This window comes from Microcebus murinus, chromosome 2, assembly GCF_040939455.1.
Source record: "Microcebus murinus isolate Inina chromosome 2, M.murinus_Inina_mat1.0, whole genome shotgun sequence".
NCBI classification, from domain to species: Eukaryota; Metazoa; Chordata; class Mammalia; order Primates; family Cheirogaleidae; genus Microcebus; species Microcebus murinus.
Window position 1 is genome coordinate 120,324,652 of NC_134105.1, and position 25,228 is coordinate 120,349,879.

A 25,228-nucleotide genomic window follows, 5' to 3' on the forward strand; every position below is an offset into this window, starting at 1 on the left:
TTTGTGTGCATAAAGATTTTTGTAGTACTCATAAATTATATCTTGTATCTCCTTGGGATCAGTTGTGATGTTTCCCTTTTTGTTCCTGATGGAGCATATTAGAGATTTCTCTTTTCTGCTTTTCATTAGCTTAGCCAGTGGCGTGTCAATTTTGTTTATTTTTTCAAAGAACCAACTTTTTGTTTTATTAATCTCCTGAATAGCTTCCCTTTTTTCAATTTCGTTTAGTTCTGATTTGATCTTGTTGATTTCACTTCTTCTGCTGGGTTTGGGGTTGGTCTGTTCTTCTTCCAGCTCTTTGAGTCGTTTCATTAGATTGTCTATTTGTGATCTTTTTGACTTTTGTTTATAGGCATTTATGGAGATAAACTTTCTTCTCACAACTGCTTTATCTGTGTCCCAGAGGATTTGATAACTTGTCTCTCCATTGTCATTTTGTTCATAGAATTTTTTAATTTCCATCTTGATTTTTTCATTTATGAAGTAATCATTTAGTAGGAGGTTGTTTAATTTCCACGTTTTTGTGTAGAAATGTGAGTTTCTGTTAGGGTTGATTTCTACTTTTATTCCACTGTGATCTGAGAAGATACATGGTATGATTTCTATTTTTTAAAATTTCTTGAGGTTTACTTTGTGTTCTAGGATATGGTCAATCTTAGAGAATGTCCTGTGAATTGATGAGAAGAATGTATATTCAGGGGATTTTGGGTAGAATGTCCTGTAAATGTCAGTCACACCCTATTGTTCTAGGGTTTTGTTTAAGTCCATTATTTCTTTATTAATTTTCTGTTTGGAGGATCTGTCTTGTGCCATCAGTGGGGTGTTGAAATCTCTGGTGATTATGGAGTTGCTATTAATACACTTGCTTAGCTCTGGTAAGGTTTGCTTTATGAATCTGGGTGCACCTAAGTTCGGTGCATATATATTTAACATTGTTCTCTTCTTGTTGAACTGTGCCTTTCACCATTATGTAATGATCCTCTTTGTCTTTCACTACTTTTGTTGGTTTAAAAACTAAATCGTCTGAAATTAGAACTGCCACGCCAGCCGCCTTTTGGCTTCCATTTGTTTGGAATACTGATTTCCACCCTTTTACTTTTAGTCTGTATGCATCCTTGCAGGTTAGATGTGTTTTCTGAAGACAGCATATACTTGAACTGTATTTTCTTATCCATTCAGCCTGCCTATGTCTCTTGAGTGGAGAGTTTAAGCCATTCACATTTATTGAGAGAACTGATAGGTAAGGTAGATTACTGTTTGTTCTGTTGGGTTGGATTTTGTTGCTTTGATTTCTCTCTTGAGCCATTGTAATATCTGGTCTTTAATCTTTGGGTTTTGGTTGTTTTTATATTCGTAAGTTTTTATTATGGTGTTCCGTGGGTAACACTGTTTTGAGTACTTCTTGTAGGGCTGGTCTTGTCTTGGTGAATTCTCTGAGCCTTTGCTTGTCTGAGAATGTCTTTATTTCTTCTTCATATACAAAGCTTAGTTTTGCAGGGAATAATATTCTAGGCTGGGCATTGTTTTTTTCAGATGAGTGAGAATGGGGCCCCAGTCTATCCTTTTGTAAAGTCTCAGTAGAGAAGTCTGGTGTTATACGAATTGGCTTTCCCTTGTATGTTACTTGCTTCTTTCATCTTACAGCTCTTAGAAGGGCCTCTTTAGTTGATATTTTGGTCAGTCTGATGACTGCATGTCGTGACGTCTTCCTGTTTGCATTGAATCTCCCAGGGGTCCTCTGAGCTTCTTGAACTTGTATATAGAGATTTTGAACAAGGCCTGGGAAATTTTCCTCTATTATATGTTCAAATAGCTTGTCCAACCCTTGAGTGTTTCCTTCTTCCCCTTCCTGTAACCCTATGACCCTCACATTAGGTTCCTTCATATAATCTCACATCTCTTGTAGGCTTTGCTCTTTTCTCTTGTTTCTCTGCTCTATCTCTGTGACTGATTTATTTAATTGGAGGATGTTATCTTCAATCTCTGAGATTCTTTCTTCTGTTTGATCTACCCTGTTCTTGAGACTTACCACTGTATTTTATAGTTCCCTGAATTGATTCTTCATTTCCAGGAGTTCGGTTAAACTTTTCTTCATTGTGTTGATTTCTTTAGTGAACTTTTGTTCAAGGTCCTGGAGGCTTTTTGTGTGTCCTTTGTGTTGGTTATTGAGTTGTTCTTGCAGGTCTTTAAATTTTCTTATTATCCACATTCAAAATTCCTCTTCTGTCATTTTGGTTGCCTGTTTTTCGTTGGTGTCTGTTTCTAGGGGGCTGGTGCTCCTCTTTGGGCGTGTGTTTTCAGTTTGGTTCTTCATATATCCGCATTTTCATTGCTGATTTCTTCCCATGTCGATCAGTTGTTGTTTCTTTCCTTTAGGTTTTTGTTTGGGTATTCACATGTCTTGTTTAGTTTCTGAGCCGGTATGTGGTGTCTGTGGGTGAGATTCAACCACTCCCTGTATAATGAGTCAGTGGGTGCCGTGAAAAGAGTGTGCAGGATGCCCTCCCTGTTAGTAGGTGGCACTTCCTTGGGGGAACAGTCTACGCTGTTGTTTTTGTTTCCTCTTATCAGCTCTTATTCCTGTAGAGAGGCACTCTAGTGCCTCAGGTGGTTGGTGGGGCCCTGGAACTTCCAGGTGTGTCCTATTCTGCCACTCAGTGAGGGCTGGTCTAGGAGAGAGTCTGGGCGGAGCTGGGTTGGGTAAGCCTGCCTTCAGGCATCACCAATGTTGTTAGCAGGGGTCAAAGTTCTATTCTCTGCTTCCAGGCAAACCTGTCCGGGAGGGGATGGAATGGCCCCGCTCATTCAGAAAGTCTGCGTGTTGGGTGGGGCTGTCTGAGACCCGTAGTCTAGAGCGGGCCTCGCTTCTTTCCACCGTCCCCAACTCCGCAGCTACTCCTGGGCCTCTGCCACCAGGCCAGACCACACGCCAGCAGGCCTCCCCTGACTGTGATGCTGGCAGGGAGGTTCCCTGAATAGGAAAGTCACCTGGGCTTGGTGCACGGCCTCCCTTTGGGAGGAGGGTTGCCCTCTAGATCGCTAATCTGCCCCCAAAGGTACACACACCTCAGTAGGCTGTTCACAAATATCCCTTCTGTGCCCCGGGCAATGCGAGACCTCGTGCACAGGATCTGGTCTGCAGGTCTGATCTCTGGGCCCCAGAGTTCAAACTATATCCCCACCAGGGAGAGGAGTGCCAGTCCCAATTCACCCACGGGGAGAGTTCTGGGCCCCAGAGTTCAAACTATATCTCCACCAAGGAGAGGAGTTCCTGTCCCAATTCACCCATGGGGAGCCCAAGCTGGGTCTATGTCTCTCAGCTTCAGGGTCTGCCCCGTTCTCCTGGGATCACCGTGCCAGCAGCACCTGGGAGGGCTGGTGGGTAGGGAGCTCACAGTCTGCGTCCCCTTAGTCAGCTGTAGGGCCCCAAAAGGGAAGGTCCCGTTCCCTGGACGTGGCTCCGGCTGGTGGCTATATTGTCTCTCTGGGCAGCCGCAGGTAGGGTCGGGGAGGGGAGAATGAAGCAATATGGCACCTGCCACGCGGCTCGGGTCTGTGCACATGGAGGTGCCCCAAGGGATTTGGGAGCCTGGTGCCACGTCCGCTACTGGCTTACCGCTTACTTGTGGTGGCCGTCTCTGGGCTGGTGTCCGCAGGTCTCTCCACCCGCTGGGGAGCCCACCAGCAGTCCGGGATGCAGGGGAGGGGAAACTGGGCTGATCCACCTACCCTTCCCGCTAGTCTCCAGGCTGCTCCAGAGGTCTCAGCTTCCAGTTCTCCCCTGCAACCTCCTCCCGTGGAGTCTCCTGTGGTCTCAGATACTCCTCCTTCCGACCCTTGTCTGATGTATGCTTGTCTTCTTGCTTCTTTCTTCTAATTTCTGCTAGAATCTGTCTTTTCTGCAGAGACACTCTGTCTGGCGGTGTTTCTCATTCACCATCTTAATTCCCCTCTCAAGTTGAAGATATATTAACTAGCATGATCTCCTGAGCCTCTTTTAAATCAAATTGCCTCAAGATTCTTTATTTCAAAAGTTTTTAAACTCAGACCATTTTCTCACTTTTATTAGCTCACCATTTACTCTGTGCTGCTGCTTTGTTGTTTAAGGCTTCATATTATTTTAAGAACATTGAATTCTGTCAGGTCTGTTCTGTTATTAGTGCTGTCTTCAGGATTGCCTATCTCATTATACTTTGTGTGTGCCACACAGCCACCTATCTACTGGGGTTTGAGAAAGGCTTAGAAAATTTTTTGCATTGTATTCTTTTGGCCTTTCAATATTTTTCTAAAGAAATAATTTTGAGGCCTGTGTCCTTGGAGAGTCAAGATTTCAGTGTTAACGGCTGAGGGCTCCAGGCCTAGTTTTGAGACTTAGGATTTTCCTAACCTGCAGAGCCATGGGTATAGTTCCCACAGTGGTGGAGCTGTGGTAAACAAGTGAGTGGCTTTCACTTTGGAGAAGTCACGCCTGGTGTGGATGTCTAAGGAGCAGGCCTGCTTGCAGTCCACACTTTTTCTTGTTAGATCTTTACATCTTTCTGGTTCCTCAGAATGCTTTGTATTAATATATAGTGACTATTCAATTATTTGTTGATGTGACTGCAGAGTGCTCTGTACATAGTAAGTCATTTATTTATTGATCTGAATTACATTTAATTGTGAGGATTAACAATATTTCCTGCATCTCTTCCCAGCAGTCCTTTTCACTACAATTCAGTCAAGGGTGTAGTTGGATGGAAGATGGCTTTAAGATTCTTTTCCCCTCTTCCCTTCTGTGATTGACTATGTGAGGAAGCTATGGGAAAGAGTATTTTAGGGGAGTTGAAAGATTAATATAGCTATAATTTAATATACCTATCCATTTTAATTGAATTTTTCCTCCCAAAATCCACCCTCTGTGGACTTATAGGTTAATCTTGAATATGTATCTTAAAGGAGGGTGAATACACTTTGGGATAGCTCTGGTTTTTAGATAATTTTTATTTATATTCATCTGAAATGAATGTCTTTCTGACTTTTTCTCACTGTGGGTATATAGGAGAAATTAAAATTTCTGCTTTCCCCAAGAACCTTCTGTATACCTTGGTAAACTCATTGTTTCTATCTAGTGTTCTCTTACTCTTGAACAATTCTTATAAAATACGGTTTTGAACCTCATCACCAGCTTTTCCCAGAATGTGCTCTAACATATACTCCTTTAAGTGGTGCTCAGAGCTGAATAAAATTTTCTGTGTGTGACATGACCAGTAACAAATGAGAGTGAGATTATATACTATTCTGCTATTTATTTCGCCCAGAAATATATTAGATATCTTTGGTAGTTATATTTTACCCTTTAACATATTGAGTTTATTTTCAGTAAGCCCATATGTCTTTTTCACACCTGCTTAATTATATGTTCCTTCTCCCTATATGTACAATGGTTTGCTTTTTTAAAACACAATTTTACATTTTATATTTATCTCCTTTAAACTTCATCTTGTTAGCATTGGCTCAGTTGTTCCAGCAGTTCTGAAACTTTGTTCCATTTTTAATTATGTTTATTGAACTTTTGACATCTGTAAATGTGATAAATGTATCCTAATTTTTAAATCCAGATAATTGATTTAAAAAAATTAAACAATCTTAAACCCTGTTTTTGTCAGGGGTTCTCAAGACCACCCCCTGGTATGGTGATTTGTTTTAAAGGCTCATAAGATTTATTATATAGTCATAACTATATGATAGATTTATTACAGCAAAGGAATATAAAGCAAAATTAGGAAGGGGAACCAGGTAGAAGCTTTTAAGGGTCTTCTCCAGGTAGAGTCCTACAGTACATGCTCAATTCCTTCAGCAACGAGTTGTGACAACACATATGAAGTGTTGTATACCAGTGAAGATCATTAGAGACTCAGCACCCACGGTTTTTATTGGGGGTGGGTCATGCAGGTATCCCTAGCACCTATGAAAATTCCAGATTCCCAAAAGTGAAGCAGGTATTTAACATAACCCATTTTGTTTGCACAGTCTAGGCACAGTCTAGGCACAGTGAGCCATCCTTTTCTTTTTGGAGGATAAAAATATCAGTGTAGGAGACTGCTTTTTGGTCAAGTTCCCAGAAGCCAGCTACCGGCCAAAGTTGCAAGCAGGCTGTTCTAAGCATAGGCAATCTCAGGCCTGCTATTTTAACTCTTTTCTATACATTATTTATGTTGATATTTCCTAGAATATATGCTTCATAGTATGTTTTAGGATATTGGTGGTGTACAATTTCCTATGTACATACCCAGAGGCATCATTCAATTCTCTTTAGGTTCATAGAAATGACTTTGAATGAAGGCCTATTTGATGAGATTAGATCTGTTATTTTTATAGCAGCATACTTTTCATTTGTAATACACTTTACCTTACTACTTGTGTTAATTTCTTCTAAACAATAGTTTTAGTTATATACCTTTGCTAAGAATGCTTAACATTTGCCTCTCTTTTTTCGTCATGATCACTAATTGCCAAATATTTACTAAATTATAAAGATGCTGTGAAATTCATAGAACCTAGTTTTCCTCTAATGTTTGTTATTATTTTAACCATGTTTATGATTTTGCAGCATTGAGGGGAGAATTAGCCAAAAAACCCCCACAATTTGGGAAATAAAGCCAATTAAATCTTCATAATTTAAATTTCATGGATTGTAATGTTTTATTTAAGCTGTTGCTAAAAGATACTGCTTATTTTATAACACTTAATTTGATATAACCCAAATAGATATTTTGGACTAGTCAGAGTAGAGTGTATTATTTTCTAAGCTTATACTATGTATTGAATTATAAATTTTTAAAAGGCCAAGAAACAAATCTGTAAGTCCTCTGTTTATTCACTTAGCAAGTCAAAGTATAATTTAATATGGTTATTTGATAGCATTTACTATGAGAAATTTTAGCATTTGTATTTCATAACTAGCTTTAAAATATAGAAAGATTTTAATACATATATCTTTAGCATTTAGGACATATTGGGCAGAGACATTATCAAGAATGCCTTTGAGTTGAGATGTTTAAGATGAAAGATAATGATTTTGGGGTTTTTATTTATGTGCAGTTCTGCCCAAGGACAAATGAATGAATGGATGACTTTTCAAAATGGTCATTATGGAGTTACAGTTTTATGATGTTCTCTCCATTCCTAATTTATTGTTCTCTTTAAATATTTTCACAGAAAGCGCATCTACTCTCAGGGATTAAACTATTATCCTTCTGCCAAGTATTCCAAAACAGAGCCCTCCAAATCTGGCCTTGTACCTTTTCTCCTGTCACATGTACCTAGCTGCCTTCAGCCTTCTGATTCCAGATTTCTCATAAAAATTGAATCACAAACAATTACACAGGGAGATAATTTATTATCAAATTATTTCTTAAAGTGATGATCTTTTTGTTTTATTTTCTTTGTGTCATTGGTACCAACATCTTCCTAGATTTCCAATATACAGCCCAGTTTATTTAATAAATGTTTATTAAAAAAAGACGATCAAGACTTTTTCTTTTTCCTTACTCCCTATTTCATTCAGAATTCAATTTGTACAATTCTTTCTTCACTGTCATTTAAGACACCTTCTTTCAGTTACAGATCATTTGCTTTTCTTGCATAGAAAGATCGTCTTCTTTTCTTTCAGTCTTCATGTATAGTTTTATTATATTCTATATGTGCTTTGAATCATAGGAACTTTAGGTTAACTGATGACTTGTGGATACAGCTTCCTACCCTAAGAGTCCTTTCATAACTAGTAGGGTAGTCTCTTCAATTGTTAGTCAACTCTGTGACTTAGAAGATGCTTCCTAATTGTGAGCAAAAATCTTCTTCCTTGAAATGTCCACCATTTGATCCTATGCCATATTTCTGGAGAAGCATGAAATAGGTCTTCCTTTTTGATATAGATCTCCTGGTATATCAAAAAAAACTACCATTACATCTTCCTTCTCAGATTAAATATCTTTATTTCTTCAACACTTTGCTCATTCATTCATTTAGGAAATATTTATTGAGCACAAAAAGGTAAAAGTCACTGTTTAGATTCTCCATGTACTTTGATTTACAGATCTCTCATCATCATGATTATCTTCCACTGCTATCACATGCATGACCTTTGGCACCTTTCAAATCCCTGTAATGACAAAATTCTGACCTGCTAATGTCCTCTATGTACACAGGGAGATCAGAGCTTCTTTAGTTATGTGTGAGATGGAGATACCATATCAATGAGGCCACAAATTTCAAAAAAGACACAAAAATTTAGACCTTTGGGGGTTACTTTTGGATTTAGACACGGTATTCTGTGGCCCAGTGTGCTCATACAGTGGAACTACTAGTTGCCCTATCTGGATGGTGTGCTTTCCGTAGTTCAGCCCCAGGTGCACTTAGTTGTAGTGAACTTTTTAAGGTCTATTGTATATAGACTATTCATCTGCTAGATCTTACCTATTCTGAACTTGGAAAATCAATTTATTGAACCTAGTTGCTTGGCAGTTATCCCTTACTTAGCCCTTTCTTCTAGTTTTATGTGTTCTTTTTGAATCTTGTTATAGATTTGGAAAGCTTACCTTCTCTATTGTCTTTCAAGTCAGCAATAATGTAGACAGAAGAGTACCTAGGTAGAGCTTAGCAAAAAGCTTTCTTATAAATTAATTTTGCTTTATTTTACAAACACTTTATTAATTTAATTTTTTTGAGGAAAACTCTCACTGTCACTCAGACTGGAGTGTAGTGGCATGATCATAGCTCCCTCAGCCTCGAAATCCTGGGCTCAATCGATCCTCCTGCCATAGTTTCCTGAGTAGTTGGAATTACAGGTGTGCACCACCACATCTGGCTCATTTTTTCATTTCTTTTAAGAGATGGGGACTGGCTGTGTTGTCCAGGCTAGCTTCAAACTCCTGGCCTCCCACGTCAGCTTCCCAAGTAGCTGGGATTACAGGCACGAACAACCACACATGGCTTTGCTTTATCTAATTAGCCTGCCTCAAGTATTGCTGTACATCTACCTCCAACTCTACCTAAATGTGTTAATATCTAGTTCCCATTTTTCCCTTTTATTTTCAATTACTTTATGAGATGTTTGTCAAAGAGAGTGAAGCATAGTGTTTTAGACTGCATTCCAGAGTCAAACGATTTGAGTTTTAATTTTTTATTCTGTCTCTTGTTACCTGTGTAGTACTGGGCATGTTACCTAGCCTCTTTGACCCTTGATTTCCTAATAATTGTGCCTGTGAGATAATGAATATAAATCACCTATCACATTGCCTAGAATATAAAAGAGTCCATTAAATGTTAACAGTAGCAGCTTTAGTCTTTGTTGTTGTTGGCCTACAGAAATTAAATATAGTTTCTTGGGCTTTCCATATCTAAAATACTTTTAAATGTATGTGCACACATACAAATATATACACAGCTAGTTTTTTGCCATTTATTCTTAGAGATGGACACAGTAAAAACATCTTTATTTTTTAAGTCTCTGAAGCCATCTGTCTAGAATTTTGCTAGATGAAATATCAAAGTTACCATCTCTGAAATCCATATGTTCTTATTGAAGGCTTAAAATTTGTTTTCTCTCTAGTCATTTATTATCTTTTCAGGGGTCTGCAATTTCTCAAAGATTAATAATACTACTAGATCTTTTAGTAACTACTTTGGTATATCTTTGAGCCTAGTTAAAAATGAGACATGGCATGGGAGGCTGAAAGTAAATGTGGGAATTGTTTGGGTATTTTACTTAGCCATAGTTCTCAGATGTTTGTTAGACAGAGACTAAAATTGTCTGTAGCAAGGAAGAAAAGTATTATTTCTACTCAGTGTAGAAATAGCTAATAAATAACTGCTAAATGACATAGGTACTGTATAAGTACTATAAATATATATCCATATTACATATATTATGTATAATACATTTTATTTAACCCCGTTAGCAACTTGATATCAGAAAGTTTCATGTTGTTGCCTGTATCTTTCTAGCAACAAAGTTACTACTTTGTAATTTCACCAGTGAGGAAATTGAGCATCACACATCTAAGTGGCACAATCTGCAGAATTTGAATCCAGGTTTTTCTAACACCAAAACCATGACCTTTTCACCTAATATATGCTGCCTTCCTTTTCTTCCTACTATTTGGTACTGATGTGTATATTAAACTGAAACTACTATTCTTTTCTTTCATTTATCCCTGGGAAGCTAATAAAGGTCTGCTATATAAGAGATTTCCAGAGTTAGAATTGATGAAGATCATGAGTGAAGTTGACAAATTTCCCTAAATAAGAAAAGTTTAGCATTTTAGAAGTATTATAAAATCATAAAATCTTATGATTGGAAGAGACCTTCTTGGCTGTGTGTTTGTTTACTGGCCATGTAATAATCATGTATGTGGGATTATATTATAAGGAGGTAATTGTAGTATTTCTGTGTCTGGAATACTTTGAGATTTAAAATTAATTATTGCCTTTATCTGTTTTCTTCTTTACAACACATTGTATTTTAAAAATTGCTTTTGTGTTTCTATAATCTAATGGTTGCACAAACCTGATGTATGCAAATAAGGATGAACGGAGAACAAATAGAGATTTTAGAATTCTTCCACAAGTAAGAGATACCCTTGTGCCCTAGTTTATAATAGAAGGATCCCAGTGACTTGTATTAAAATACTGAAAGGGAGTTTTGCACATAAAAAATAAGTACAAATAGGCTGATTTCATATTAAATAATTCTGCTTCATTTTTTATAAGAATTTATCTGATCATTGTTCAACATTGGATTCACATTCTACATTGGTTTTGTGATCTTAGTAGTGTTATAGTATAAAATGTAGTCATCTAATTAGAGTTTAAATGAATATTTTCAATAAGGTAAAGTTAAACAGATTCCATGTGACAGAATAGACAGATATTTTTGTGTAAATGGCAAACAGCGAATTTCAAGTAATGGCTAGTTCCTTAGACTGATATTGAGTATCACTGTAAAGTACCTAAAGAAAAAATTTTAAAACCCAGAGAAGAAAGAACGGACACTAACATATATATATATATTAGATCATTTCAATTTCCTCTTGGTAGAAGAGTAAAGTTCCATGGGGGCAGGGAATTTGTCATGTTCTCCACTGTATTTCTGTCACCTAGAGCAGGATGCCACACAAGATAGGTGTTCAGTAAGTATTCGTGGAAAGGTTCTCTTGGCTTCACATATAAGTGTTCTACTAAAAATGATGGTAATATTTTTGCTTTTGAGTAGATTATATTGATAATCATTTTGGGGTTTTGGGTGAATAGAAATATTTTATGATTTTTTTCCTCTAAATTTCTAGACACTATTAGCAAAATATTTTATACAAAAGCTAAGAACAAAATGTACATATTTGAGATAACTATACTAAGCACATGCTTGTGTTTATGCTCATGTCTTCTTATCTAGCATTAGAAAAATATAGCTGTAACTGTATAACAGCCTTTTATAAATTGCTAAATGTCAAGTAAGTGTTGGTTTGATTTACTTTCCCAGATTAGGCTCAAATCTTTGTGTTTATATATAATTGTATGTGAATATATTGGTGACAAGGGAAATTATTTTGGTTATCAAATATTAGAAAGTTTCATGTTGTTGTCTGTATCTTTCTAGCAACAAAGTTACTACTTTCTAATAAATCAGATCTTTTCTTTGACGTGAATTAATCCCTTAAGCCACTAATCCAACATTTCTCAGAAGTGTCAACTGTGGACAGTTTACATCATATTCACTGGTAGAGCTTATTTGAATTATAGATTCTCAACAACTACCTAAACCTTCAAAATCAGAATATCTGGGATGTGATTCTCTGAAACTTGAATTTTTGACCAGCTCTATAGGTGATTTCTCTGCACTCAGAAGTTTGAGAATCATTGTATGAAACTTTGCTGGAAATGTCTCTTCCCTGAAGAGAGACTGGATCCTGAAAGCTCTGCAGAAAGAGTCCTTTACCACAAGCTCTCTGTCCTGCTAAATCAAGAAAGTAGTCAGTCTTAAGACACTGATTATGTCAATTTGAATTAGAACCAAATGTATACTGTTTTCTAAAGCTGTTAGACTGGAACAAAACAGGAACATCAAAGTTGCTTACTAGACTAATCCTCATAGGAAACAAAATTACACTCAGTTCCAGTTTCTGACAACATCCGGGAAAATGCCTCAGCTGCTTTCATTGAGGATTGTCAATGCCAAACAAGGAAAGCCCGGTGGGGAGCCAGACACTGTAGAACTGAGCTGCCTAGAGAAACAAAAAAAAGTGCCACTTATTCCAGGTCTACAATAGCAGAGCTTTCTCTGGTGCTATCAAAATTTCAGCCTAAACGTGCCGTGTGTGTGTTTGTGTGTGTGTGTGTGTGTGTGTGTGTGTGTGAGTGATCATGTCCTGACTCTATGATCAAGTCCTCTCTTCAGCCATGATCCACTTTGATTTTTTTGCCATCTGCACAAGGCCACTACTGTATTTGACCTGCCTAAATGCCCTTGCTCCCCATCTCCCCATTTCATAGAGTAGTTACCATTTCATATATTGATTTACATTCATCTCACTTCTCTATCATCAACTACAAACTGATCTTGAGTTCAGGGCTTAAATTAGGCACTCTTGCTTACTAGTTCCTCAAAAGTCAGTTTAAGAAAATGTGATTTCACATATGCACATTCTATGTGAATATGTTTGTATCAGAGAGGTAAATGGTAATGCTGGAATTAATTTTCCAGAAGTAATTATGAGTGTTTATTGATGCATCCATGTTGTAATGTCTAGCCCTCATTAAATTCAAGGGCATTCTAAAATACAGTGGTTAGTAAGAGGATAAAGCATACTAATTAATTTGTACATAAATTAAATCCATGACTTCATTGGCATTGTCCCCTAGCCAAGCTAACTAGCCACAGAAGTTGGATTTTGCATCTATTTGTCTCGTTTTCTTAATCAAAAGTGTTTAAGACTATAAAATGCTCTTACTTACTATGTGCAACTCCTGCAAATACCATGTTAATTTGTGAGTACCTCCACAATCACAAATTAAAACATGAAGTAAGAAAATAGATGCTTGGCACTATTGGAAAATGATAGTTGGTTAAGCGGAGATTTATTGCATTCATATATGAGAGGAAGAATTTGACAACTTAATGAATTTGTCTTTTCTCTTACCTAAGTGCTTTCATCACTTAAATGTTCCTGAAGCTCCAAAGCAGTATCTTTCTCTGTCTTTAGTAGCAGCACAACCCATAGTCCTTCAGAATATTCTGACACTGACCCCCTTTTGAGGACACAGAGCAACAGCTGTGGAGAAGCATTTCCTTGGGGCTTGAAGATGTTACTTGTGAAAGTAGATGTTTAGAGTTAGTCTGAGGGCCAGATCTCAGTGGCAGAAGGCAGCCATGTGTTCTTTAATAAATTTAATTTGGGTTATTTGTGATAGCGAGGGCCCTCTGAAACACAGGGTCTGTGGCGGTGTCCACTCTTTCTTGGCCCTAAGGGTGGTCCTGCTTGAGTATGCAGTCACAGGAGCAGGGTATGCTGAGACATAAAAGTTATGCATATAATCTCAACCAGATTATTATTATTAAAGTATCATTTGTGTACCAGATAAAATACCAAAACTTATTACTGGGTAGGTAGCTCTCACAAATCTCTGCAGCTAGTTTATATGTTTGAGTGACAGCAGACTATTAAAGGATATGAACAAATAGCATTGCAAATTAAAATTGTGCTGTTCATAAACAAGTAACCTCCACTGTGCTTCTAAGCATCTTGGAGTTATTCTTTTCTTGGTTGTAGCCAAGTTAACATTTAGTAATCATTGTTTAACATTTAGTACTTCTGAGCAATGAACTAAGTGTATTTTTATCTTATTTCTAGAATAGGAAGTAGAAAAGGAAGTAGAAGAAGTTTTCAGTTTAGTATTGACTCTCAGTCAACAAATAGGTAATAGCTATTTCACATGATTTTCTGGTATTTGCCTCCTGTAGCATTGTTTTCAAACTCATTTCCCAAGGTCCTGAGATAAGGGAGAGGAACTGGATATCTGGGCAATTTTTTTTCTCTGCCAGTATTGTCATAGCTGTGACATATTTTATGTTTAAAACTGATGTAATAGTCAGGTAATATTGTAGTATATAACAGGGACCCTTATGTAATGTGTGAAAATAGTAAAATTATATTTATTCAACAGAATATTGCCATTTATATTGTACTTGACTCTATGTAAAACATTAATAAGATTTCCAGTAAGTGCTTTAAGATCAGTTTGTGCTTAAATGAGTGCTTAGAGACTAGTTCTCCAAAGAGATTTTATCAAGCATTTATAGAAAATTTTATCAAGCATTTATAGAAAACCTGCATAATACGCTCGGTGAGAGGTGGAGGAGCAGCGCTGCCCAAGCTGCACACAGCTACGCGCTCCTTCCCGCTCCTCCATGTCGGCCTCAGCCCGCTCACCGGCTATAGAAAATGGTGAAAGAAGCCACTTACTATGATGTTTTGGGGGTCGAACCCAATGCCACTCATGAAGAGTTGAAAAAGGCTTATAGGAAACTGGCCTTGAAGTACCACCCTGATAAGAATCCAAATGAAGGACAAAAGTTTAAACAGATTTCTCAAGCTTACGAAGTTCTCTCTGATGCAAAGAAAAGGGAACTATATGACAAAGGAGGAGAACAGGCAATTAAAGAAGGTGGAGCAGGTGGCGGTTTTGGCTCCCCCATGGACATCTTTGATATGTTCTTTTGGAGGAAGAGGAAGGATGCAAAGAGAAAGGAGAGGTAAAAATGTTGTACATCAGCTCTCAGTAACCTTAGAAGATTTATATAATGGTGCAACAAGAAAACTGGCTCTGCAAAAGAATGTGATTTGTGACAAATGTGAAGGCCGAGGTGGTAAGAAAGGAGCAGTAGAGTGCTTTCCCAATTGCCGAGGTACTGGAATGCAAATAAGGATTCATCAGATAGGACCTGGAATGGTCCAGCAAATTCAATCAGTGTGCATGGAGTGCCAGGGCCATGGGGAACGGATCAGTCCTAAAGATAGATGTAAAAACTGCAATGGAAGGAAGATAGTTCAAGAAAAGAAGATTCTAGAAGTTCATATTGGCAAAGGCATGAAAGATGGCCAGAAGATAACATTCCATGGTGAAGGAGACCAAGAACCAGGAGTAGAGCCAGGAGATATTATCATTGTGTTAGATCAGAAGGACCATGCTGTTTTTACTAGATGAGGAGAAGACCTTTTCATGTGTATGCTTCCAAAAGCCAATATCTACTCTTGACAACTGAACCATAGTCATCACCTCTCATCCAGGTCAAATTGTCAAGCATGGAGATATCAAGTGTGTGCTAAATGAAGGCATGCCAATTTATCGTAGACCATATGAAAAGGGTCACCTAATCATTGAATTTAAGGTAAATTTTCCTGAAAATGGCTTTCTTTCTCCTGATAAACTGTCTTTGCTGGAAAAACTCCTACCCAAGAGGAAAGAAGTAGAAGAGACTGATGAATGGATCAAGTAGAACTTGGTTCTACTTTGGACTTGGTTCCAAAGCAAGAGAGAAGGCACCATTACAATGGAAAAGCATATGAGGATGATGAACATCATCCCAGAGGTGGTGTTCACTGTCAAACCTCTTAATGAGACCAGTGAATGAGACTCACTGCTGACATTTTATATGCAGTAGTGAATGAATGAAGGACTATAATCATAATACGCTCACTACTTGCTATTGTTTTTCTTATAATATTCAACTATAGTAGTGTTTTAAAAGTTAAATGAATAAACACAAATATAAAAGCTGACTTTGCCCTGTATGTATGATGACTTCAGTGTGCAAGGTGAAGTTTAATACCTGTAAAAATTACTTTAAGAAAAAGTTCTCCTAGCATTTGTTAGGCTAAAGCTTGTAATTGATTTCAGCTATGTACGTGGACAAGCTTAGACTGAAATGCTAGGTGTATGTATTGGCTTCATTATGACCCTTCACTGTTAAACTACGAAATTAAAACTCTGTTTTTAACTGGCAATCAGAAAAAGAAAACTTAAATTTGTAGAGATGTGTTGGTCTGTATAGTTAATTTGTATTAGGTGTGATTCATTGTAATGCCTCTGAATTTATTTTGCCTCAGCTGTTACTTGAAGATGGCATACTACATAATTTAGCCTGTGGTATCAGTGATAGAAAAGATGCTTTTCAAAAGAAGGGGTTTATCATAATATGCTGCTTCTTGAGGGCTTGCACTTCTAGAATTGCATTCCCTCTGTGCCATCCATGTATGATATATCCATATATGTGTAACTTGACCAGTTTTGGTTATTTTTCCCTCTTCTCTTTGGACCACGATAACCCCCCCTGAGTATTAACTTCCAGAAGTGGATAATTTAGAAGTGAAGAGACCGTTACATGGAGAGGTAATTTGCATGCATAATATAGGAAGGTCTTCTGTAGGTATGTTACAGGCTTACTTTAAACCATTTGACTTATGCACTAAAGTAACTGTAATTCAATGTTGGTAGTATAGCAAACGATGAATAGCTTTAATTGTATATTTAAAAGTCTCATTGATGTGTTCACATGCTTAAATCTGGGTATCAGAATATAAGCAGTTCTTGAAATGTATGAATGTCTTTTTAATATACTGGTTACAAACAAACAAAAAAAGAAAACCTGCATAATATATTTTATAAATAGGCTTTATATGTAGATAGGATTCTCATAGCTGAGTGGTAATAATGTCATTAACTAGTAATAAGTTTTATAACTACTTTAATATGTTTCTGTGATTAAGAAAGTAACAGCAAGCTATTACTATTATTTCCACATAAAGTGTTTATGAGACAGCATAATATTTTGTCAAGCAGGATAATATTTATCTAGTATATGCATATTACCTTGTATTTTCCCCTGTATAGTTTTAATGTACCTTTTTGAACTTTAGTCCCCTCTATGATTGATTTGTACCCCATGTTGTTTTAAAAAAAATTCAAGGGAACTGTCTCAACATTTTTTTCCCTATATTTTGGTTTTTTGATCCTTTTCAGCATGTATTTCTATTAAATACATAACCATATGCCAACCTCAAGTGCATTCATACATGGGGAAAATGTAACTTTTAGAATGTGCTGAATATAAGGTCTTTGTTATTATTTCTATCCTAAGTGGGTCTTAAGTTAGGAACCAATGCAACTATTTGCTACCTTTGAAATTTCTTTTTGCTGCTTATGAAATGTCTTCAACTTTTATCTGTTCTTAGTTATATTTTGAATGATTTCTATCTTCCATCATTAATACAGTGCTTAGGAGAGTAGAATGGAAATGATATTACCATGAATGTTTTTTAAATTTTCAAAAGATATTCAGAATCTTCCCTCTGCATTTCAACAGGGGGCTTGGCTTTAATTGCCTATTTAACTATTAATATAAAGTGTATTTCAGGTGTTTGCCACAATATTTTTAATATACTTTGCTGTTTGATATAAAATCATACTCCAGGAACACCTGGATCCAAGAGTAACTGCTCTCACCCATTATGTCTCAGGCTTTAATTCAAATACCAGACACCTGGGGATCTTATTAAAATGCAAGTTCTGATTCAGCAGGGTTGGGATGGGCCTATTACTCTGCATTTCTAACAGGCTCCCTTGTGATGCCACTGCTTTTGGTTTAGGGACCATACCTTGAGTAGAAAGTATGGGTTACGTCTATATGTCGAATGCTTCTTAAAACACATTTACCAAGTGTTACAGATCTAACTTGTTCTTAGCCAGGGGTTCTCAAACTTTAGTGTGCACCAGAATCACTTGAGAGAATGTTTACTAAAAATGCACGCGCCGGGGCTCCTCTCCTCAGGGTCTGTTTTCCTTAGACTTTGGAACTCAGGAATCTGCACTTTAAAAGTGGTAGACTAACACCACACTTTGAGAAATATTAATAGTACTTTGAAGTTTGGAATTGCCATGGAAATTCATGTAACCCTTTGGAATGACAGCTTGTTAAAGCCAAGGATACAGTGAAAAGCCGAAAGGTGATTGCTTTGAATGCCAATGTATAATAGTGTTTGGTTAATGGGGAAGCAGTGCCTTAGGCAGAGGGGGCATAATTTCTTGTAATGTATCAGTGGTGAAGAACATAGCTCATTCACTCCCTAATTAACCCCTAAGGGGTCTTAATTGGATAATTTGGAAGTAACAAATGAGTAGGTATATTAAATGTTGTCGAATGGATAGTCAGTATTGATTCTTCTCTTGGGTATTCTGACCAGGATATTTGCCCTCTCTCTGGGAAACATCTTCATCTCTATCTATTATTATTTACTATTATATTTACCTGTTGTCACAAGACTAGCCTGTTCCACATATAAAACACAGAGTTGGTTCTCATGTTTTAAAAAAAATTAGGAATTTAGGTAACTAATGAGATGTTTGTCTTTGTAGTTTAAAACAGAAGTTAAATTCTAGAAGTTTGTCATTCAAAATGAATTTTTAAAAATTACGTCTTTTAATAACTTTAAAATTGGTTCTCATCTACTCATGTCTCTATTTAAAGGATGTGGGTGGTATTTATATAATACCTAATTGATTCTATGTAAATTATTTAAAACAAAAGGGTTATGCAGAGGTTGCAGTTAATCTTACCAGAAACAGTGAGTGCATTTAGAATACTTGGTTCAGCAAATTGTATAATGTCAGCCAAAGTGATTTAAAAGCTTTATTTAGGATTAATCCATCATCTGCTTAAATTTATTATCTCATTTATTCACTAATTTGCATAGAATTTTGCAATTCAAAAATTTTAAGCAAACAGTAGTGTACCTAAAAATGGATTACAGGATGAATTGAATTAAAGCAGACTGCAATCAAGGCCAGCCTTGGATAGAAGTATGGGATTAGTGAGCTGTGAATACATCACCCCTTTTCTGCTTCTCTGCCCTCAAGAGCAAGTTACTTTGTTCTATCTCTGGTTAGTTTTGTTCCATCACTGCAGTACTCCTGTGAGGTCTCTCTATTTCCTGAGAATTTCAAAGTCTATGTCAGAGAGAGTTTTGGAGAGCATCGTGACCAAATGTAGTAAGATGCTATGTGAGAAGGATATCTAGCACACAAAACGCTTTATGATCACAGAGAGATTAGTTCTGTCTGAAGAGAAAGGGAGAAGATGAAAAACATGTCATGGGGCAATTAACATATAATATAATCCTCTATTGGGTGAAGATACTGGACCAAATGACCTTTTTGAGGTGCCTTTCTGTTGTGAATTTTCTAGTTTATTAATAACCTAAGAACTATGCTTCACAATCCACAATATTCACACCTCTTAACACAAAGGTAGTTAGAATTGAGGAGGAAAAAGAATCTCTATTAATTTTTAAAGTAGACCTAAACAATTTGCATTGCATGTTGAGAACAAGTTTCATTGAAATTTGAGTAAGGATTTTGCTTTGATGATCCAGAATATTAGATCAGTTGTTAATGAATTGAAAAGGCATCTTACTTTTCTAGATATTTCTTTAAATATCTCTAGCTGCTTTTACTTAAGAGATCATAAGAATGGAAAAGAAATGTAAAAATCATTTAAATCCTGTTACATTTTTAATAGTAATGGATTTCTAATTAAAAAGAAAATCAGAGAGAGCGGGACGTCCGGCTTCTGACTGGGAATCTTCCTGTCTTCAGCAACCAAAGAGAGAATTAAATATGGGTGATGTTGAGAAAGGCAAGAAGATTTTTGTTCATAAGTGTGCCCAGTGCTACACTGTGGAAAAGGGAGGCAAGCACAAGACTGGGCCAAATCTCCATGGTCTCTTTGGGAGAAAGACAGGTCAGGCTGCTGGATTCTCTTACACAGACGCCAATAAGAACAAAGGCATCACCTGGGGAGAGGACACACTGATGGAGTATTTGGAGAATCCCAAGAAGTACATCCCTGGAACAAAAATGATCTTCGCCGGCATTAAGAAGAAGGGAGAAAGGGCAGACTTGATAGCTTATCTCAAAAAAGCCACTAATGAGTAATAATTGGCCACTGCCTTATTTATTACAAACCAGAAATATCTCATAACTTTTTTTATGTGTACCATAATTTAATTGGTCTCATACACCAGAATTCAGATCATGAAAGAGTGACAAGAATATTTTTGTTGGACAGTCCTGATTTAACTAAGACTGGCTTGTGGTTAATTCGGTTTTTTGAATTCTGATAGTAATTCCAATACAGTAAATGCTATCACTGTTTTCCCCCCTTCTGAAGATGTGATTGGATTAATTAGTAGTGTTCAACTTTTCACAAGAATGGTAAATTGCCATTTCAAAACCTGTTGAAGATTGGTTTTATATTTAGATTTATATAACTGGTTATGTGAATATATTTAAATACTAGGGAAATCGCTTCACTGTCTTGGAACCAAGCAAGACTCACTGGTGTTTTAATTTGTGTTTATTAGCCTGTTAAAGGCGAGGGCTGGAGATAAGGTAGCTGTGTTTACTTTATATATTTTTGGTCTTCGCTATGCCAATCCAATTTCCCTATGTCTACTAAAATGCTGCCTTTTATTTATTGAAAAGCATTTTAGTGTGGTTTATGTGTAATATCAAATAAAGAATATTTAACACTTAAAAAAAAAAAAAAGAAAGAAAGAAAGAAAATCAGGGCAACTTTTGTACCAAAGTACAAAGTCTGTATTATAGACCACTGTCAGCTTGTTTTCATCTTCACAATTAACAACTAATATTTTCGGAGTTTGTACAGGTATAGTTGGAGGTACACTTTTTGAAATAAAATTACCTCAGAAAAATGTAACTTCATGCATATCTCTTATGAAAATGAAAATAATTGGAATTATATTTTATTGTTATAAATAAATTAGAGAAGAATTTTATATCATCCTAAATTAACTCATTTATAATTTTGATGCTCCTTGATGCCCAGAACTGTGCTAGTCAATGCAGTAGCCACTGGCCACATGTAGCTATTTAAGTTAATTAAAATTAAGTAAAACTTAATTTTCTATCACAAGAAAACTTAATAATCTATCACAAGATAGAAACTGTGTTGGCAGGGTGGCCACAAAACAAGAATGTGATTAGTTTCTTTATACAATGGAGCTATTTCAGAAGTCCTAGATTTTCTACTTCCAGACTTGATTTCCATGGGAAGAAAATAAACTTCTACCTTCTTTAAATGATAAAATGATTTTATCATTTTAAAATGATAAAAAACATTTCAGTTGTTTTAAATGATAAAAAACATTTCAGTTGCACAATAGTCACATGTGGCTAGTGGCTACTGGATTAGACAGCAAAAATATAGAACATTTCCATCATCACAGAAAATTCTATTGAATAGCACTAGCCTAGACCTTAGAGTATATATACAACGTATGGAATTGTTAGTGTATGTATACTGTATTATTAAATAATTAGGATTAAGTTAAGTTATATAAAGCTAAATACTTTAAATAATATTGTTTTAAAAAAGGTAGAGGTTTATTTTCTTCCCATGGAAATCAAGTCTGGAAGTAGAAAATATGGGACTTCTGAAATAGCTCCATTGTATAAAGAAACTAGTCACATTCTTGTTTTGTGGCCACCCTGCCAACACAGTTTCTATCTTGTGGTTCAGGATAGCAGTTCAGACTCCAGCTATTGAGTCTGTATTTCTGCCAAGAGGAAAGAGGGGAAAAAAGGAAAGGAAAGGGTGCCCTTTCTTTGAACCCCTGAGCTCCTGAGCTCAAGTGATCCTCCCGCCTCGGCCTCCCAGAATGCTAGGATTACAGGTGTGAGCCACCACGCCCAGCTTTAGGGGTACCCTTTTTAAAAAGATGATTTCCCATTTAACTATCATAAAATACTTTGATTTATATTTTATTATTAAGACTTATATTTGCACACGACCGATATTAGCTATAAGAGAAGCTGGGAAATGTCTTTTAGCTGGTTAGCCATGTGTTTCTCTTGAGAGGACTTGCTGTTGTCAATTTCCTCAGAGGAGCCAATGAGAAATCAGGTTTAGTATTTAGAAATTAATTTAAATGAATAATGTGTCCAGGAGTAAAACTCTTCTGTGATATGTTCAAAAACCTAGGAGAGGCCGGTATGCAACCTTGTCTTTAGTTCCAGTTCTAAGTGGGAACGTTTTCAACTTTTCCTTCAGTATGATTTTGGCTGTGGGTTTGACATATATGGCTTTCATGATTTTGAGGTATGTTCTATCTATGCCTATTTTGTTAAGAGTTTTTATCATAAATGTGTGCTGGATTTTATCACATGCTTTTTTTGCATCTATTGAGATGATGCAAATCATTTGTTTTTGCTTCCATTTATGTGGTGGATCCCATTTATGTGGTGGATCATGTTTGTGGATTTACATATTTTGAACCATCCTTGCATCCTTGGGATAAAGCCTACTTGGTCGTGGTGGATTATTATTATTACATTTTTGATGTGCAGCTGAATTCGGTTTGCTAGGGTTTTGTTGAAAATTTTTGCATCTATATTCATGAGGTATACTGGTGTGTAGTTTTCTTTTTTTGTTGTATCCTTTCCTGACTTTGGTATCAAGGTAATACTGGCTTTGTAGAATGAGTTGGGGAGGATTCTTTCTTTCTTGATGTTATGAAATAATTTCTGTAGTATGGATACCAATTCTTCTTTTTAGGTCTGATAAAATTTGGTTATGGAACTATCTGGTCCAGGACTTTATTTTGTTGGAAGATTGTGTATTGCTGTTTCAACTTTGTTGCTCATTTTTAGTCTGTTCAGGCGTTCTATTTCTTCCTGATTCAGGATTGGGAGGAAGTGTGTTTCCAAAAATTTTTCCATTTCCTCAATATTTTCAAGTTTATATGTATATAGATTTTTACAGTCTTTAGAGAGGATGTTTTGTATTTCTGTGTTATCATTGTAACTTCTCCTTTTTCATTTCTGATTGAGCTTATTTCAGTCCTTTTCTATTTCTAGTTAATTTGGTGAGTGGTCTATCAATTTTGTTTTTTGTTTCTCAGATCCAACCTTTTGGTTCATTAATCTTCTGTGTAACTCTTTGTTGTCGATTTCTCTCTGACCTTAATTATTTCTATTCTTTTGCCAGGTTTGAGATTGGTTTGCTCTTCGTTTTCTGATTCCTTGAGATTATTCATTAGATTGTTGATTTGTGATCTTTCTGTCTTTTTGATGTAGGCATTTAAGGCTATGAGTTTTCCTCTTAGGACTGCTTGTGCTGCATCCTTGTATCCCATTTGTCATTTAGTTCAAGGAATCATTTGATTTCTATCTTAATTTCTTCCTTGATCTAATAGTCATTTAGCAGTAGGTTGTTTAATTTCCATGACTTTGTGTTGAATTTTTCTATTGGAGTTGATTTCTAATTTTATTACACTGTGGTGTGAAAAGATACATGGTATAATTTCTATTTTTTTGAATTTATTGAGACATGTTTTGTGGCCTAAGATGTGATCGATCTTAGAGACTGTTCCATGTCCTGATGAGAGGAATGTATATTCCATGGTTTTTGAGTAGAATGTTCTATAAATGTCTGTTAGGCCCATTTGTTCTAGATTCTCATTTAAGTCCAGTGCTTCTTTATTTATTTTCTGCTTGGAGGATATGTCCAGCTCTGTCAGTGTGGTGTTGGAATCCCCAGCTATTATGATACTGCTATTTATCATTTTGTTTACCTCTGGTAAGGTTTGCTTTATAAATCTGAGTGCACCTGTGTTAGGTGCATAAATATTTAGGGTTTTTTTGTCTTCTTGTTGAATTGCTCCCTTTACCTTTATATAATGATTGTCTTCGTCTTTCTTTACTATTGTTTATTTGAATTCTAAGATATTTGATAAGATAATGGCTATGCCAGCTTTCTTTTGATTTCTGTTTGCATGGGATATTTTATCCATCCATTTACCTTGAGTCTGAATAAGTCCCTATGGGTTAGATGTGTTTCCTGGAAACAGCAGATACTTGGATTGTGTTTTCTTATCCATTCAGCCAGTCTGTGGCTCTTGAGTGGGGAATTCAAGCCATTCACATTTATTCAAATAATTGATAAGTGGGCTGGATTTCTGTTCATATTGTTGGGTAGAATCTGATTGTTTTGTTTTATCTCTTGAGCCATTTTGGTATATGTGCTCTGAGCTTTAGCTTCTTGGTGATTTTACACTGGTGTGGGCTTCTATTGTACTGATCTATGTATAAAGCACATCTGTGTACTTCCTCTTGGATAGGTCTGCTCTTGACAAAACTCTCAGTGTTTGCTTGTCTGAGAAAGTCTTTATTTCTTTCTCATATAAGAAACTTAGTTTTGTAGGATACAGAATTCTAGGCTGGCCATTATTCTGTTTGAGAAGATTGAGAATGGAGCCCCAGTCCCTTCTGGCTTTTAAATTCTCATTGAGAACTCTGTAGTTAGCTTGATGGGTTTTCCTTTTGAAATTACCTGACATTTTTGCCTTATGGCTTGTGGCAGTTCCTCCTTTGTGTTATCTTTGGCTAATTGACTATCTGTCGTTGTGATTACCTCTTTGGGATCAATGTCCCAGGAATCTGTTGAGCTTCTTGTACCTGGATATCTAGATTTCTAGCAAGACCAGGGAGGTTTTCCTCAATTATTCCCTCAAATAAGTTTCCCAATCCTTATGTTTTTTCTTCTTCACCCTCAGGGATGCCTATGATTTTTATGTTAGGCCTCTCTATATAATCCCATATTTTGTGTAGACTTTGCTCTTTCCTCTCATTTCTCTGTTCCTTATCTTTGACTGACTCGTTTCATTCAAATGCGTTGTCTTCAAACTCTGTGATTCTTTCTTCTGCCAGATCTAGTCTTTTTTTAAAAAACTTTCCACTGTGTTTTGTATTTCCTTGAATAAATTTTTCGTTTCTAGAAGTTGTATTTGAGGGGTTTTTTAAATAATTCAGTTTCTTTAGTTAATTTTTCATTTATTTCCTGTATTGTTTTTGTGGTTTCTTTTTTTGGATTTCCATTTTCTCTTGAATTTCATTGAACTTCCTTATAATCCATATTTTGAATTCTTTATTAGTCATTTCAATATCTTCATTTTGGTTGGTATCTATTGGTAAGGAGTTTTTGTTTTCTTTTATGGGTATCTTTTTGCTGTGATTTTTTTATATTTCCAGAGTTCTTTCACTGATTTCTCCTCATCTTGCCTTTTGGTAGAGACCTGGGGATACTAAGTCTGGCTTGTGGGGCTATCTTCAGGTCCCC

At 36.3% G+C, this 25,228-nt stretch overlaps 1 protein-coding gene and 2 pseudogenes across 4 annotated transcripts in view; all 3 read left to right on the forward strand.

The window, feature by feature from the left end:
- RABGAP1L (RAB GTPase activating protein 1 like) overlaps window positions 1-25,228 on the forward strand; it is a 689,918-nt gene that overhangs the window by 279,726 nt on the left and 384,964 nt on the right. The gene's annotated exons all lie outside the window — the stretch shown is intronic.
- LOC105871642 (dnaJ homolog subfamily A member 1 pseudogene) lies at window positions 11,341-19,590 on the forward strand (annotated as a pseudogene).
- LOC142869599 (cytochrome c, somatic pseudogene) lies at window positions 19,684-20,234 on the forward strand (annotated as a pseudogene).